This window comes from Muntiacus reevesi, chromosome 2, assembly GCF_963930625.1.
Source record: "Muntiacus reevesi chromosome 2, mMunRee1.1, whole genome shotgun sequence".
Lineage (NCBI taxonomy): Eukaryota > Metazoa > Chordata > Mammalia > Artiodactyla > Cervidae > Muntiacus > Muntiacus reevesi.
This window is the reverse complement of record NC_089250.1, coordinates 211,050,928-211,067,416: the sequence shown is the minus strand read 5'-3', so window position 1 is coordinate 211,067,416 and position 16,489 is coordinate 211,050,928. Positions and strand designations below refer to the sequence as shown.

At 55.2% G+C, this 16,489-nt stretch overlaps 1 protein-coding gene across 4 annotated transcripts in view; it reads left to right on the top strand.

Annotated features, from left to right (window-relative positions):
• The window catches only part of GTF2IRD1 (GTF2I repeat domain containing 1), a 117,649-nt gene that overhangs the window by 81,814 nt on the left and 19,346 nt on the right, over window positions 1–16,489 (top strand). The gene's annotated exons all lie outside the window — the stretch shown is intronic.

The window sequence follows — 16,489 nt, the reverse complement described above, 5'->3', positions numbered from 1 at the left end:
TAGGGGCAGAGGCCGGAGCGGAGCTCACTGTGGGGCCCAGCTTCTGGGGCCCCGGAGCGGGAGCCCTGCCATGTCTGCCTTGGGAACTGGCCCCAGGCTGGGGGAAGCGGGGAGGAAGGTCAAGTTAGAATCTGGACCTGGTTCCTTCGTCGCAGAAAGGGATGGTGGGGGGGCATGGGTGACTTTTAAGCTTCACCCAGCCGGGATTCAGGAGGAAAGGACCCGGCTGGGTCAGTCCCCAACTTCCTGCATGAGGGGCCTTGCTGAGCAGATAAGGTTGATGGCAGGTGGGTTCCTAACTTCAGAGGAAGGAGTGTCTGCGTGGGAACCCACAAGCTTGGTGGTAAGGTGTGGGTAAGCGTTTATCCACTTTGTAAAACGCCTCTCCTGGCCCTTTTCAAGGCATCCACTCCCATCCATCCTCCCCCAGGCTATGTCCTGGCCCTCCCAAGCCCTGAATGAGCAGACATGCGGGGGGGACACGACCACCCGATCAGTACTGAGGGATGGCCCAGGCCTCCGAGGAGGTGGCTGCCTGTTCTGGGCCCAGAGCCTTGCTTTCTCTCCTCCCCTCCTGCCCAGAGCTGCTGGCAGCCCCGGGCCCTTGGGGAGGCTGTGCTGGGGACATGAAGAGCCTGCAGTACAGGAATCTGAGGGCTTCTCTGGTGGCTCAGTGGTAAAGAATCCACCTGCAATGCAGGAGACATGGGTTCCATTGCTGGATCGGGAAGATCCCCTGGAAAAGGGACTGGCTACCCACCCCCCGATATTCTTGCCTGGAGAATTCCACGGACAGAAGAACCTGGTGGGTTACAGTCCATGGGGTCGCAAGAGTCAGACACGACTTAGCGACTAAACAACAACAGGAATTCGATGTCATGGCCCCGGCCACGTCACTCACCACCCGTCTCTGTGCACCCTGACCCTCCTGCCTGGATCTGTTCCCTGCGCCCCGGCCTGGCTTGGTGGGCTTCTGGGGAGGGGGCGACCTGGAAGGATCAGACTCACCAAGGGGTACAGTGATGTGGCAGATGCCGTCGGCTGCAGGGACCCCCAGGAGGAGAAACAGAGGGAGGGGTGCTCGGAGAGAGTTTCAGGAGAGGAAGGCTCTGATGGGGCCTCGGGAGAGCCAGGAGGAGAGGGAAGGAGAAGCAGGTGGTCAGATGGGTGAGCAGCAGGAATCCAAGGCCCAAGGGGTTTTTCTAGAACTCTCAGAGGTGCGATCAGATGATGTCAATAAGGTAGAGACGGTGGCCCTGGCGGAAACCTTGCCAAGAGGTTTCTGGGCATCAGACCCAGTGCGGACCGCTTCACCTGGGTCCGTTTTACACGTATTTCTGGAGTTCCTTCCTCCCACTGCCAGGCATTGTGCTGGGTACCAAGGTTACAGCGATGGACACACACAGGAGGCATCTCGTTTACTCCTTAGAGCTGGGAGTTCAGGACGAGAGCCTGACTTTCAGGGGGAAACTGAGACTCACATCTCAGTGACGTACCCGCGTCACGCGACCAGCAGGTGGCCTGGCCGGCCTCTGGGCCCGTGATCTGGAGCAGGTCGCCCCCGTGGGGAGGTGGGGCCCCCGGCTGCTGGGGGCTGCAGGACAGAACACGGAAAGGAGGGCCCAGGTGCTCGTGAGGACATCACAGGCCTGTGGGTCCTCTTCTCATCGCATTCCCAGGCCCATCCCTGCCCTATGACAGGCCGCCCAGCTGGCTGTGGACCTGCCTGCCTCCAGGATTGTGGCCGGCGGCCTGTGGTCCACTCGCCTGCCCCGAAGCAGGGGCCATGCGACCCCGTCAGCACTTGTACCACTGAATCAGCTTCAAGCCGCTGCCCACCCCGACTTCTGTTTCTGCCCAGTAGGTGTCCGTGCTGGGCAGTGTCCGTCCTGCTCCTAGAAGCGGCCGTCGTGGGAGCGGGCAGGCCTCCCTCTGCTGGAGAAACACTGCGAGGCCATCCATTGGCCTCCCCTCTGCATGGCCTGTGCTCCCCAGGCCTTCCTACCCAGGCCCCATGGAGGCTGAAAATACAGCAGCTCCAGGAGCATGCATGTATTTTTATGAGTTTGAAAACAAAACAAGAAAATGTCGTTTCTGACCCCTGATGTGTGCTGGGCTATGAGTTCAGTGCTTGGCCCTGTTACCTTTTTCTGTCCCTTGCCCGCCCCTCCGCCTTTTTCTTTTTTTTTTTTTTTGGATTGTACAGGGCCTTCACTGCTGCGCGCGGGCTGTCTCTAGTTGCAGCAAGCTGGAGCTTTGTGGTGCGCAGGCTTCTCATCGCGGTGGCTTCTCTTGTTGTGGAGCACAGCCTCTAGGGCTCGTGGGCTTCAGGAGTTGCAGCGTGCAGGCTCACTAGTTGAGGCACACGGGCTTGGTTGCTCCACGGCGTGTGGAATTTTCCCCGACCAGGGATCGAACCCATGTCCCCCGCGTTGGCAGGCGGATTTTTATCCACTGTACCACCAGGAAAATCCTTCTGTCCCTTTTTTAAGGATGAAGAAATAGGGCAAGGAAACTTCGGTGACTTTCCTGGGTTGCCCAACCCGTAGTGGAGGAAGCATTGACCCTACCCCTGGCTCCCTGCTCCATCTGATGCCAGACGGGTGGCACCGAATAGTGGCGAGCCGGACTTTGGGGAGAAATGCTGGGGGCAGAGCGGCAGCCAGCAGCCTTTGCCTCCTTCTGGGGGTGACCTCTTCCACTGACCACGGCTCACCCTCCCGGAAGGGGGTTTTGATGGCGCATCTTCCTGTTTGAGCAGCTTCTTGAGTCTCTCAGCCTTTACCCCGTGTCGGCCACCTGCTCCCCATTTTTCTGTGCCAGTCTGCCCACCCTCCCATCAGCTTTCCCCATAGCCCCTGTTGTGTGTAGAGAAAATGAAAATGTTAGTCACTCAGTTGTGTGACTGTTTGCAACACCATGGACTGTAGCCTGCCAGGCTCCTCTGTCCATGGAATTTTCCAGGCAAGAATACTGGAGTGGCTTGCCATTTCCTTCTCCAAGGGTATCTTCTCAGCCCAGGATCAAACTCGGGTCCTCTGCATTGCGGACAGATTCTTTACCATCTGAGCCACCAGGGAAGCCCCTTGGAAATGCTTTCTCTGCCCACGTGGTACTGGAGAGGATGGCAGACTGCCTGGAAGAGGAGACGGGAATGTGGCCCTGGCCCCAGGCCTCAGAGGTGGAACTGCCAGCGCCTTTCCAGGCATTGCCTCCCTGGGCCAGGTGTCAGCCTGGAGGGGTCGGAGCAGGCCAGCTCTGCGCTTACTCATGCCACTTGTCACACTGGGCTGTGAAGGCATCCAGGCTCCCTGGTGCCTCCGAGGTTCACCAGAGGTCACTGGGTGCCTCTCCTGGCCCAGAAAGGGCTGTCCCCAGACTGTCGGAGTCACGGAAGCCTGATACGTGCCAGCTCCCGGGGTTCCAAGGGGAATGGAAGCAGGAGATCGGATCTCGAGGGAAGGTGGAACGGTGGTAGGCGCCAGAGCCTGGAGGAAGGGGGGCTGTACCGGAGGCGGGAGCCCTGGGCACGTGGAGGGGTGGCAGATAATGTGCTTTGGGGTTGAGGGCTGAGGCAGTGTGGGGGCCATGGGAGAGCACAGGCTGGCGCGCAGACAGACCCAGGCTGAGAGCCCTGACCCCTCTTACTAACCATGTGACCCTGGGATCATTATTTCTCATCTCCAAGCCTCCACTTCCTCTTTGGTGAGATGGACCTGGTCATACCTGCTTCCCCAGGTGATCTGGGTGACTGAGTGGTGGGCAGCGGTGGGTCAGCCGTGGAGGACGGTTTCCCTCTGCCGATGACTCAGAGAAGTCTTTGTAAAGTAGTCAGTTCTGGACCAGCTGTGATGGGAAGGGCTCGGCCAGTGGGGTTGGCAGTCATTACTGTTATTCCAGGGGGTCAGGAAGGCTTCCTGGAGGAGGTTCTCTCTCTCTTTTTTTTTTTTTCTCTGCTGGGTTTTTATTTGATGCATGTGGGCTTTCTCTAGTCGTGGCGAGCAGGCTCCTCTTCACTGAGGTGTGCAGGCTTCTCTTGTGGAGCGCGGGCTCTAGGCGAATGGGCTTCAGTAGTTGTGGCTCGAGGGTCCAGAGCTCGGGCTCAATCACCTTGTGGTGCACGGACTCAGTTGCCCAGCAGCATGTATAATCTTCCCGGACCAGGAAGAGAACCCGTGTCCTCTGCTTTGACAGGCAGATTCTTAACCACTGGACCACCAGGGACGTCCATAAATGGCTATTCACTATTATGATGATACATTTCTTCCAGATTTCCCCCAAGCTTATTAATTGTATATCTTGTGCTTTCTATAAACTTACAAACATGCATGCTTAATAGATAAGCATTTTCCCGTGTCTTTAAATCACATAATGCTCTGTCCTTGGGGTGCAGTATAGTTAAATGCCAGCCCTGTCCCCCAAGAGTGAACAACGGGGCAACTCCTCACCCCGTGGACACCTCACATCTGCTCATTCAATGGTCTGCCAGCTACCAAGCCTTCCCATACCAGCACATTTGATCTTCTTCCCCGCTTCCTCCCCAGCCAGTCCTACAAGAGGAAACAGGCTCAGAGAGGTTAAGGAGCTCACTGGAGGTCACACAGCCCGCTCCCAGGCTCTTCCCACCCCACCCCCCAATCCGTACTAGGTAGGTCTTTGCTGCCCCCTTCTGGCTCTCAGCACCTATAACATTACTCCTGTCTAACCCTTTAGGCTCACAGTCCTCTGAGCTCAACTATTTGCACAACAACAAAACATTATTGAATGCCTGCCTTCTCTATGCCAAGCAAGATCTGGGACTACAAAATAGGAAAAAAAAAAGAACTCTGCCATCATGGTGCTTATATTCTAGTCGGGGAGGCAGATAAATAAAAACAAATAATATATTCAATAGTGATGAGTGCCATGGAGACAAATACAAAAATAGGGCTTTCTTTCAAGAGCACAGTTTTAGAGAGGTTACCAGGAGTAAAGGCCTGGATGAAGAGAGGGTATAAGCCATATAGAAATCTAGGTCAAGACATTCACGGAGAAGAGCATTAGTGCAAAGGCCCTGGGGCCCTGGACATATTTTGAAAATAGGGTCAACAAGATTGCTTTTTTTTTTTTGGCCAAGCCTCATGGTATGCAGGATCTTATTTCCAGGGATTAGACCAGGGATTGAACCCATGCCCCCTGCAATGGAAGTGCGAAGTCTTAATTATTGGACCACCAGGAAGTCCCCCAACGGGATTTCTGAGTATGGATGAGGGATGTGGGAAAGAAAGAGCAAGGATGGCATCAGGACTTTGGAGGAGGAGGGGAGGTAGGATCTGAGTGGTGGGCAGATTTGACACCCAGATGAATAGGTTGGGAAGGCAGTTGGATCTGTAAACAAGAGAGAGCCCCACAGGAGACAGGCCGTCGGGAGCCATTCTGTATCCCGTGTATATCAGTCATGAAACTGGATCGAAGCAGTGTTGGGCCTGGACAGTCACGAAGGGTCCGAGGAAGAACTCTGGGGCCCTCTGAGAGCAGAGGAGAGATAAGTGAACCCCAGAGGGTGTGATGTCCTGGAAACTGAGTGACAAACTTGGAGAAGGAAACAGATCACCCGGGCCCAGTGCTGCTGCAAGGTCATACCTGAGATGGGGCTGTGGGACAGAGCAGCCCAGGGGTCCAGAGGTGACATGGTCATGAGCAGTTTCAAGGAGGGCAGGGGACCTGATTGGAATCATGGGCTCGGGGGGAGAACGAGAGAAAAGACATGGAACTCATCAGGGACAAGGCAGAGAAGGGGTAGGAGCTGCAGGGTGAAACGGGGTGTAGCAGAGGGGTTTGGATATTGAATAGTGATGGTGTGATTTTAAAGACATGAGTGACCCAGAGAGGATGGGGAGATGGCCAGAGGAAGGGCGTCCCCCTGGGAACAGGAGGGGTATGGGGGATGCTGAGACCATGTGCCAGACAGAGACCTTCTGCCCAGAGAGGGACAGGGTAAGGGTGATGGGGACAGAAGACTGTGTCTTGGGGCGGAGGGGTGTGGGAAGAAGGATTGTTAGAGTCAGGGTCCTAGGGGAAGGACTGGGAAGATGGGAAGGAATAGTCCCGGAAGAATGTATGACCTGGGTACTGTGGAGAGGCCGCCACTGTTGATGACCAAGGGGTTTAGACATGGCTGGAGGGAGGAGAGGACGTCAGGACAGGGAGGGTCAGGGCCTTGGAAGGCGTGTCTGCCAGCAGGTGGATCCCCAGGAGGTAGGACGGCAGCAGCCTAGGTTTCCCGAGCCCTGAGCAATTTCGGTGCCTCGCTGAGCACCCACAGCATGCCTGGCCCTGGGCCTCTGACCCGAGCCTCGTGGTGTCTTCACAGCAAGCCTGCAACGTCAGTACTCTCTTCGTTCCCATTTTGCAGCTGAGCACACCGGGGCTGAAGGAAGCAGCCAGGTGGTTAGTGCAGGGCCACAGTCACGCCCAGGGCTGTTCTGGAGCCTGGGCCAGTGGTGTTGGGCGGTGGGGGTGGACGGCAGCACCAGGATGAGGCTGGAATCATACATGGCCTTGACGTAAACGCTGGTGACTCAAGCTTTCTCCCATAGCATTGCAGGCTTTTTCTGTCAAGGAAATAACAGGGTTGGATTTGTCTTCTCTTATGATTACCATGGTAACCACTCTTCTACCCACCGAGGTGGATGGGAGAAGGCAAAACTGGGGCAGCGTGGGCTGCAGGACCCAGGGGTGGGTGGAATTAGGATCTAGAAGTGGCAGGGGGGAGTGAGGGCAGAGGGTCCCAGAAGGGTGACGGTGGTGTCCATCTTCAGGGCCGGATCTGTAGGCCTGTGAGAAACCCAGGAGCACGTGTGCAGTTGGCAGGACCCAAGTGGTGCCCAGAGCCTGCAGGTGGCACTGGGGGTGGGCCCAGCCTGGGTGAAGGTGGCAGCTGCAACCACCGCTCTGGCTAGCGTGGACCGGGCAGAGAGATCCCAGGGCAGAGCCCAGAAGCTCACTGCCCTCCATGGGACCTTGAGGGCGAGGAGCCTGTGAAGGATCAGAGGAGGTGGAGCCTGAGGGAAGAAGGTGGAGGGATTTGCTGGTCAGAAGAGCTGAGTCAGGCAGCTCTTTGCAGATCTCAGATGGCAGCAGAGGCCTAGGCAACACCAGAGGGATCAAGGAAATGAATATTCTAGAACTGATCTTGAAAAACAGCAGTTAAGGGCGGGGGGGGGAGGTCGGGTCTTGTTAGGTAGTGAGTTCCCCGTCACTGGAGGCAGCCAAGCAGCCACTCACCTCAGGGCGCTGCAGGAGATGGGGAAAGGCTTTACCCATTGCAGCTACCTTTGGCTTGTGCATGCCATGCCTGTCTGCCCAGAGCCCCAGCCCTTTAGAACCAGGGAGGGCGCAGACCCAGGGGCCTCCCCACCCACTGACACCCATGCTGCCCTGCTCCAGGCTTTCCCACAGCTGTCTGCTCCTGGTCTCTTCTGGCTAAACACACAGTTTCCCTAGGCCTCAGGCCAGCTTCGTCTTCTTTTGGTTGGGTTCTTTGGTCTCCGGCAGCTCATCCTCCCTGCCAGCTTGAGGGAACTCTGTGGTGAGCAGCCAGGAACCCCCACCCCCGTACTCCCACTCACCACCCGAGAAAAGGGGCTAGGCACCCCATAGTCAGAGCAGAGCTACCGACTTCCGCTTAAGGCCAGCAAGTCCGGTTTTGCCCTTGACCTGCACCACCCCTGCGCCTCCGGCTCCTTCCCCTACTTGAGGAGTGGGACAAATCCCCAGCCCCACCAGGGCTGTCCTGGGTGCCCCAACGAGGCAAGAAGAAGAGGAATAAATGGCCTGTTGTGTTCGGGCGGGCAAGGCCGGCTAGGCCGGAGCGTGGAGGGCCTGGAAGGCCTGGCTTTGCAGCGTGGACTGGACCCTGCAGACCCGGCCTTGGCAAGCCCTTCCGCTGACGTCCCCACGCCCGGAGCCCGAGCACCCCCGCGGGCCAGGGTTCAAGCTCTGCTGGGCCCCAGCTTTACCTCGGAAGGGCCCTGCTCCATAAACCCTCCACTTGGCTTTTCATTTAAGGAACTATGTCAGATTACATTCTGCTGAGAAAATACAACTTGCCGGCATCCCGTTTGACCTACTTCCCACCCCAGTGTTGCCTGAGGCCCAGTTTGAGAAGCTCAGCTCTGGGTGAAGGGTCTGCCAAGGCTGTGATCCCTTTTGCGGGAAGGATCCCCGATGGCTTGGATGGAAAAGAATCTGCCTGCCAATGCAGGAGATGCAGATTCCATCCCTTGATGAGGAAGATCCCCTGGAGGAGGGCATGGCAACCCACTCCAGTATTCTTGCGTGGAGAATCCCGTGGACAGAGGAGCCTGGCGGGCTGCAGCCCCTGGGGTTGCAAAGAGTAAGACACGACTGAGTGACTAATACTTTGACTTTTCATGAGCAGAGAATGGCCCCAGCCCCACATGGCACCTCTTGTCATTGTCCCCACAGGGCCTCTTCTAGGTCTCCTGTTGCTCATTGGGTGCTGGGAGGGGTGGACTTTCCGGAGAAGGGCCTGACAGTGACCCCAGCAGAGGGCATTGGGGAAGGGACTGAATAGGAACAGGAAAAAGTCCCCTGCTGGCCCCACTCAGGAGCTAGGTGACCTTGGATTTACTGTCTGTGACCTTGGATGAATTAACATACTGTCTTTGACCTGGGAAAGTAAACTTGCTATCTCTCGGCCTTGAGGTCACATGGAGCAGGGACAGCCTCCATGGTCCACCCTCCAGCCTTGTCACACACACGCCCCCTTCTTCTCTTCCCTACCGCACCCCCTCTCCACCCTTCCAACTCCGTCAGGCTCTTGAGGGCTCAAAATAAGATCGTCCTTTCTCAAGTTTCTAAAAATATCACAATTCCAGCGCCCGCCACATGTTTCTCCACTTAATTATCTCTGCTTTTCTTTGTTAATTAGGCTCCGGTAATGATCTCCCTTCTGCCATTCCGGGAGGAGCTGGCATCTGCTGGGCGGGGCCCGGAGGCCTTTGTGGGCAGACAGCCGGCTGCCAGGCCCAGAATTGGCCGCCTGCCTCCTTTCTTCCAGGCGAGGCGGCCCCGTGGGCCGTGGAACAATGTGGTGTCAGGAGACCCCGCCCTTTCCTGGCCTGTGGGGGCCCAGTGGGGGTCACAGGCTGCCCCCCACCCTGCCCCTGGGGCGGTTGGTGGTGGTCCCAGCCCTGACCTCCTCCAACTCTGCCAGGTGAGGGGAGGACCCCCCCAAGGTTCCCAGCCGTTGTTAGGCAGGGGGCTCGGTCCCCAGACAGGAACAGTGAGGGGCTTCAAACTTTTCTGCGGCATTCCAGAAAACCTCACCCCAACTAGTTCCCCAGCTGGGACCACCCAAGCCGACAGGAACAACCAACGCCTTTATTTGGGCTGGAATAGGGTCAGCTCTGGGGTCACCCGGCGCCTCGTGCCCAGCCGAAGCTCTCTGGGTGATAAATGCGTCTTTGAGCCACAAAAAGTGGAGGCCTGAGTGGGGGAGGGGGGCACAAAGGATGGCTCAGCACACCTGGTTTCCTGGGTGGACTGGATCTTGCCAACCTCCAGGGAAAGAAAGTGCAAGTGTTAGTCCCTCAGTTGTGTCCGACTCACTGCGATTCCATGGACTGCAGCCCGCCAGGCTCCTCTGTCCATGGGATTCTCCAGGCAAGAATACCGGAGTGTGCTGCCATTGCCTTCTCCAGGAGATCTTCCCGAACCAGGGATCGAACCCGGGTCTCCTATATTGCAGGCAGATTCTTAACCGTCTGAGCCACCTCCAGGGGTCTGGTGGCAAAAGAGACCGCATGGTGGTGGGAGGCGGGGATGGGGACACTGGGACCCTCTGTAGTCCCTCTGCAGGCTTGGGGACTGGACGACACAGCCTGCAGAAGGGACCCCTTCAGCTTTGGGAGCAAATGGCCGGTTACTTAGTCCATGAACAGTCCCGAAGTGTCCACTGGACCGGACACTGGGGCTGAGGGCTTCCCTGGTGGCTCAGACGGTAAAGAATCTGCCTGCAAGGCAGGAGACCAGGGCTTCATCCCTGGGTAGGGAAGACCCCCCTGGAGAATCCGATGGACAGAAGAGCCTGGTGGGCTACAGTCCATGTGGCTGCAAAGAGTTGGACACAACTGAGAGTGACACTTTCACTTTCTTCACATTTCTTCACTTTCTGCACTTTCTTGCCTCATGGGATTTACATTCTGGTGTGGTTGCAGAGAACAGACGATGTGCGAAGGACCAAGGGTACCAGATGTTGAGGGCTGAGAGTCAGATGGGAGAGGTGGTGTTTATTTTTAGGGAGTTGCAGCAGTTCGATGTGGGGGTGGCCAGGGAAGGCCTGTGAGCAAAGGCCTGAAGGGGGCAGTAGTGAGCCGGGGGGCAGTCACATAGGGAAGAAACTTGCAGGCCAAGTACCGACTGCAGAGGCCCTCAGTCCCCTGCCTGGGTGGGAGGTGAGGTCCAGCGGAGGACATGGTAGGAGATGGGGTGGAAGTGGGAGAGAAGGCCGATTGTGGGAGCTGGATCAGGGTGCCGACCCTTATTCCGAGGGAGCTGGGAGCCAGGGCAGGCTTCGGAGCAGAGGAGAAACAGAATCCAGTTTAGGATATACCTAAACTGGATCTCACCCTTCAGGCTGCTGGGTGAGGACACGCAGGGAGGCAGCGGGAGGCGATGTAAGGAGGTGGTCGAAGCAACGCAAGCGAGCCTCAGGGGTGGCTGTAGCTGTGGTGAGTTTTCAACTCTGGGCAGAGTTTGTAGCTAAAACCAACAATTTGCTGGTGGGGGCTGTGAGCAAGAGGATGGGTGGGGGGAGTCAAGCTTGACCTCAGGAATTTGGACTGAGCTTCTGCAAGGGTGGAGGTGTCAGTAGGTAGCTGAGATTCAGAAGATGCAGGAAGAGGTGCTGGAAAAGGGACTGGGGGAGGTCTCAGGCATGTTGGGGGCTTATTAAGTCTGGGGGCTTCCCAGGTGGCTTAGTGGTAAGGAATTTGCCTGCCAGTGCAGGAGACACAGGAGACGAGGGTTCGATCCTGGAGTCAGGAAGATCCCCTGGAGGAGGAAATGGCAACCCACTCCAGTGATCTTGCCTGGAGCATCCCAAGGACAGAGGACCTGGCGGGCTGCAGTCCTTGGGGTCACAAAGAGTCGGACACGACTGAGCATGTGCACACATCTCCAAGAGCAGTTTGACATACAAGCAGAGGATTCAGGTGAGCGGTCCAGACTTGATGTCTCATTTGAAGAATCACAAGCGCATTGCTGGTAATATTTGAAGCCCAAACGGGGACTTCCCTGGTGGTCCAGTGGTTAAGACTCCGCACTTCCAATTCAGGAGGGCACATCCATCATCCAGGAATGAAGATCCCACATGCCGCCTAGTGAGGCCAAAAAATAAAAATACATAAACAAAACCCAAACAGAACGAGATCATCAGGAGTGAGTGGAGTCAGAGGGTCAGGACCCTGGTACCTTCAGTTTTTGTAGGTCAGGAGGAGCCAGGAGAGGGTGGTGTCCTGGGGGTGAGTGGAAGAACCCCCTTCTCCCTGGGAGAAGGCCCTTCTCCCCTTGTGACCCTGAGGCTCCCACGGCCCAGAGACGTGACTGAGCATCTTGCAAGGACGTCAGAGGTCAGGCCCTGAGCAACGACGGCTTCTCAGCCGGCCCCAGTCCCCGCTGCTCGGGATTATAGATGCTGTACAAAGTGAGCGGGAAGAGGCTTCCTCTCCTCCCTACAAAGTAGAGGAGGCCTGGGCTTCCGTTGTCTGTTTCATGAAACAGCAGGTTCCCCTCCACCTCTCGGGTGGGGACCCGGGGAGTGCAGGGCTGGGTGAAAACTCCAGCAGAGGGTCTTGTTCACCAGGAGAAAGAGAATGGATTTGCCCCACGGACAACAGAGAGGCCCTCAGCGAGTTTAAAGCAACGGAAGGACATGGTCAGACAGACTGTTTAGATAAATTTGAGTGACTTGCAGAGGAGAGGATGGATTCAGGAAGGCCAGCCGAGATGTTCTTGCTGCATCAAAGGTGACAGGATGTACCTGGATTTTGTTGTTGTTGTTGTTCAATCACTAAGTCATGTTTGATTCTTCCCGACCTCATGGACTATAGCCCACCAGGCTCCTCCGTCCTCCACTGTCTCCTGGAGTTTGCTCAAACTCATGTCCGTTGAGTCGGTGATGCCATCCAACCATCTCATCTTCTGCCTCCCCCTTCTCCTTTCACCTTCGGTCTTTCCCAGCATCAGGATCTTTTCCAGTGAATCAGCTTTTCGCATCAGGTGGTCAAAGTATTGGAGCTTCAGCTTCAGCATCAGTCATTTCAATGAATATTCGGGGTTGACTTCCATTAGGATTGACTGGTTTGATCTCCTTGCAGTCCACAGGACTCTCAAGAGTCTTCTCCAACGCCACAGTGTGAAAGCATCAATTCTTGGGCCCTCAGCCTTCTTTATGGTCTCTCTCTCACATCCATACACGCTTACTTGAAAAACCATGCGTGCACGCGTGCTAAGCCGTTTCAGTTGTGTCCGGCTCTTTGCAACCCTATGGACTCCAGCCCACCAGGCTCTTCTGTCCAAGGGATTTTCCAGGCAAGAATACTGGAATGGTTGCCATTTCTTCCTCCAGGAGATCTTCCCAACCCAGGGATCAAGCCCACATCTCTGATGTCTCCTGCATTGGCAGATGGGTTCTTTACCATCTGGGACACCCTGAAAAAAATGTAGCTGGAGGCCAAGGGGCGCAGAGGGGTGGGGTTTCCTGTGGCTGGAGTAACTCAGTGGCTGAAAGCAACACAGGTTCATGTCCTTACAGGAGGAGTCAGGGTGTCCACATGGCGGGTTCCTTTAAAAGACTCTTCCGGGGAATCTGTTTCCTTGTCTTTTCCATCTTCTAGAGGCTGCCTGCCTTCCTTGGCTTGTGGCCCCTCCTGCATCTTCAGAGCACATCCATCCAACCTCTGATGTCCCCACTCCTTCTGCTTTTGACCTTGCCTGCTTCTTCCAGGGACTCTTGTGATTGCATTTGGGGTCCACTCGAATAATCCTGCATCATCTCCCCGTCTCAAGATCCTTAAGTGTAGCAGCATAGTCCCTTCTGCCATGTGAAGAAACAGGCTCCAGGGATTAGGGGGTGGACAGCTTTGGGAGCCACTATTCAGCCGAGGTTTCCCTCCTGAGTGACCGTGTGGGAGGGTGGGGCCAGGGACCCACGAGACGGGAGGAGGGACAGGTTTGAGGGAGGCCTGGGGAGAGTCTGGACGGGGATGTGCAGAGCAAAGGTGCTCGGGGAGGCAGGTGGAAACATGGGTTTAGGCTTATGGGTGCAGAGAGAGCTGGATGGGGTAGAAGTGAGATCAGGTTCCTCCCCACGTGCAGAAACTGAGTCGTGATGAGCCTTCAGTCTGTACTGCCAGGGGGTCAGTGATCTGGGATGAGTCGTGGCTTCCTGCTCACTCTCTGTGTCACCCGGGCAGATGGCTTTCTCTCTGTGCCTTGGTTCCCCCATCTGCAGGAGGGAGATACTCCTAGGACCAGCTTCCTAGTGTTGTCAGGAGGATTAAGTGAATGAATCCGTGCCGAGGTCTAAGAAGAGTGCCTGGCGCGTGGGAGTTTAATTTCTCGGACAGTTGTTTGCCGAGTGCTTGTGATGTGTCGGGCGTTTCTGTGGGTGCTGGGGCTGTAATCGTGAACACGTGCAGACAGACCAGATGCTCGGCCCGCAGGGAGCATCCGTTCTCAGGTCCCTGGCTGTTTGCCGCTGTTGTAGTCTAAGGATCGTGGCCTCAGAATACTTCCCTTCTCCCTGCCCCCTGGCACAGCGGAGCCCCAGCCTATGTGGTCAGCTGACTGCCTCTGCCCACCTTACCCACGTTGGGCACTGATGCTCTACCAATCACACTTAGTGGGCGGCCTTCTGCACCTGGCCAGTCGTGGCCACAGTTCAGCCTAGGCCTTGTTGGCCTTGGGACCGTGAAGGAGGGAAGGGGAGGGGAGAGGGAAGGAGGTAACTTCCCTTGGCAAGGGCCATGAGTATGTCCGCTCCCAGGATCGTCCATACAGGATAGACCACCCCCCCCAAGAAAACCTGATGTTTGCTCTGCCCAGCCTGTCTTGCAGATTCAGGCTGCAAGTGAATTTTTAATTTACAGTTAGATGGAGCTGCAAGAGAATTTGGGAGGAAGCCCTCTGCCAAGCTGCTGGGCTGTTCTCAGGTGGGAAGTTGGCACCCAGGGGTCAGAGAGACCTGGGTTTGAGCCTCAGTGCCTCCCATCGCAAACCATGTGGCCTTGGTGGCTGTGACCAGTCACCTTGACGCCTCTGAGCCTCAGGTTCCTTATCTGTAAAACGGGGATCCTAACACCTGGAGGTCAGGCTTTTCGTGAGGAATGAAGAGCATCACTGTGTAAATCGCCAGGTCCTCTCTCCGCCAGGCATGTGTCGTTAGCCGATGGAGGGCTTGGATCCTCGTGTTTGGCAGATGGGAGGGCCTGGAGGAGCCCCAGAGGAGGAGGCCCCGGCCAAACAGCCCTTCGGTGGCCATTGTTTCAGGCTCTTGTTGCAGTGGGTCAGCTGGAGGCCAGGCAGCTGGGCTCCAGGAGGAACCTGGATCACCTGCCCAGGCAGGTTGTGGTCCACCCGCCACCCACCTCCATCCCGGGGAAGGGAGACGGGCTGATGCAGGCACAGAGCCCGGCCCGAGAGAACCCTGGGAGAGAAGGAGTGCCTTCTTCCCTCCCCTCCCCCTCCCCAGGGGATGCCATGCACTGATCAGCTCCGTCGTGGTCCCCAGCACATGACTCACTCTGCCATCCATCCCTGCTTGTGACGAGCAATCAATTGGTTGATGGCTGTACCTTTTTATTTTGAAATAATTTTTCATTTACAAATACTTGCAAAGATAGTACAGAATTCCCAAATACAGTCTCACCCATGTAGGACACTAAAGTCTTGTAGAACCGTGGTCCACTTGTCAAAACTCAACATCAGGTGGTGCCTGCAATGAACCAAGCTTTGGGGTAGATTTCTGCAGTTTTTCCATTGATATCCTTTTCACATTCCAGACTCCAATGCAGGATACCACACTGCATTTAGTATTCATTTATTTTTATTTTTTCATTCATATTCACAACTTGTTTGGGCGCTTGTTAATAAATACTACAGTGAACGCCCATGAACCCACCACCTCTAAGAATCTAAGAATCAGAACAGAGCCAGTAACATACACCCACCCACATGCTCTCCTTCATTTTGTCTGCCTCCCTCCCTAAAACAAATATTCTGAATTTTATGTATCTCATTCTCTTGGGGTTTTTTCCCTGAAAAATTGCACAACTACAGGAAAAAAAGAATAGTATAATGCCTGTCAGTATTTTCTTTCACTGAATTCACTAATTCTTTTTTTTTTTTTTTGGCCAAGACTCTTGTCTTACTGGATCTTAGTTCCCCAAACCAGGGGTTGAACCTGGGCCTTCTGCAGTGAAAGAGTGGAGTCCTAACCACTGGACTGCCAGGGAATTTCCTGGAGTCACTGGGAGCGGGTGGCTCAGACAGTAAAGAATCCGCCTGCAATGCAGGAGGACCTGGGTTCAATCCCTGGGTCAGGAAGATCCCCTGGAGGAGGGCATGACAACACACTCCAGTATTCTTGCCTGGAGAATCCCATGGACAGAGGAGCCTGGCGGGCTGCAGTCCATGAGGTTGCAAAGAGTTGGACACAACTGAGCAACTAAGCCCAGCACATTAACTCTTAACATTTTGCCAAGTTCCTTCCCTCCCTCCCTCCTGTCTCTCTCCCACCCACAGACCCCACCCCCGTTGGTTTCTGTCTCTGCCTCTTTCTCCATGAAAATGACTTGCAGGCATGTCTTGACTCTTCACGCCTAAATATTTCAACATACATCTCTCCAGAACAATGCTCTTCTTTTTTGCAGACCCATAATACCGTTGTCACACTTACGAAACTTGCTGACTCCCTCTCATCTAGTATATAGTTTGTATCCAAATTCCCAAAAAATGTCTTTGATGGTGTCATCCCCTGTGATTTAATCACTGCTCACAGGTTTATTTTTCTAAAAAAATATGTCTATTGCATAAAATACTTGCTTAAACCAAAATTGTTTCACTTTGCTTATTTTTTTTAACTTTTATAACCCAGGTGTCTTATTTTTTAGAGGTTTTTTTTTTTTAATTTATGTATCTATTTTTGACTGCATAGGGTCTTAGTTGTGGCATTCGGGCTCCTCATCACCAGCTTAGCTGCTCGGCAGCATATGGGATCTTGTCACATGTGGGATCTTAGGTCCCTAACCAGCGATCAAACCTGCATCCCCTGCGCTGGAAGGCAAATTCTTAACCTCCAGACCACCGGTGAAGTCCCCAAGGTATCCTATCATAGAAAGTCTGGAACTTGCTTCTGTCACTCTACAAGACGTAATATAGTGTTAAAATGTGTGGCCGTAACTGTTTGTTTTCAGGGCTCCGT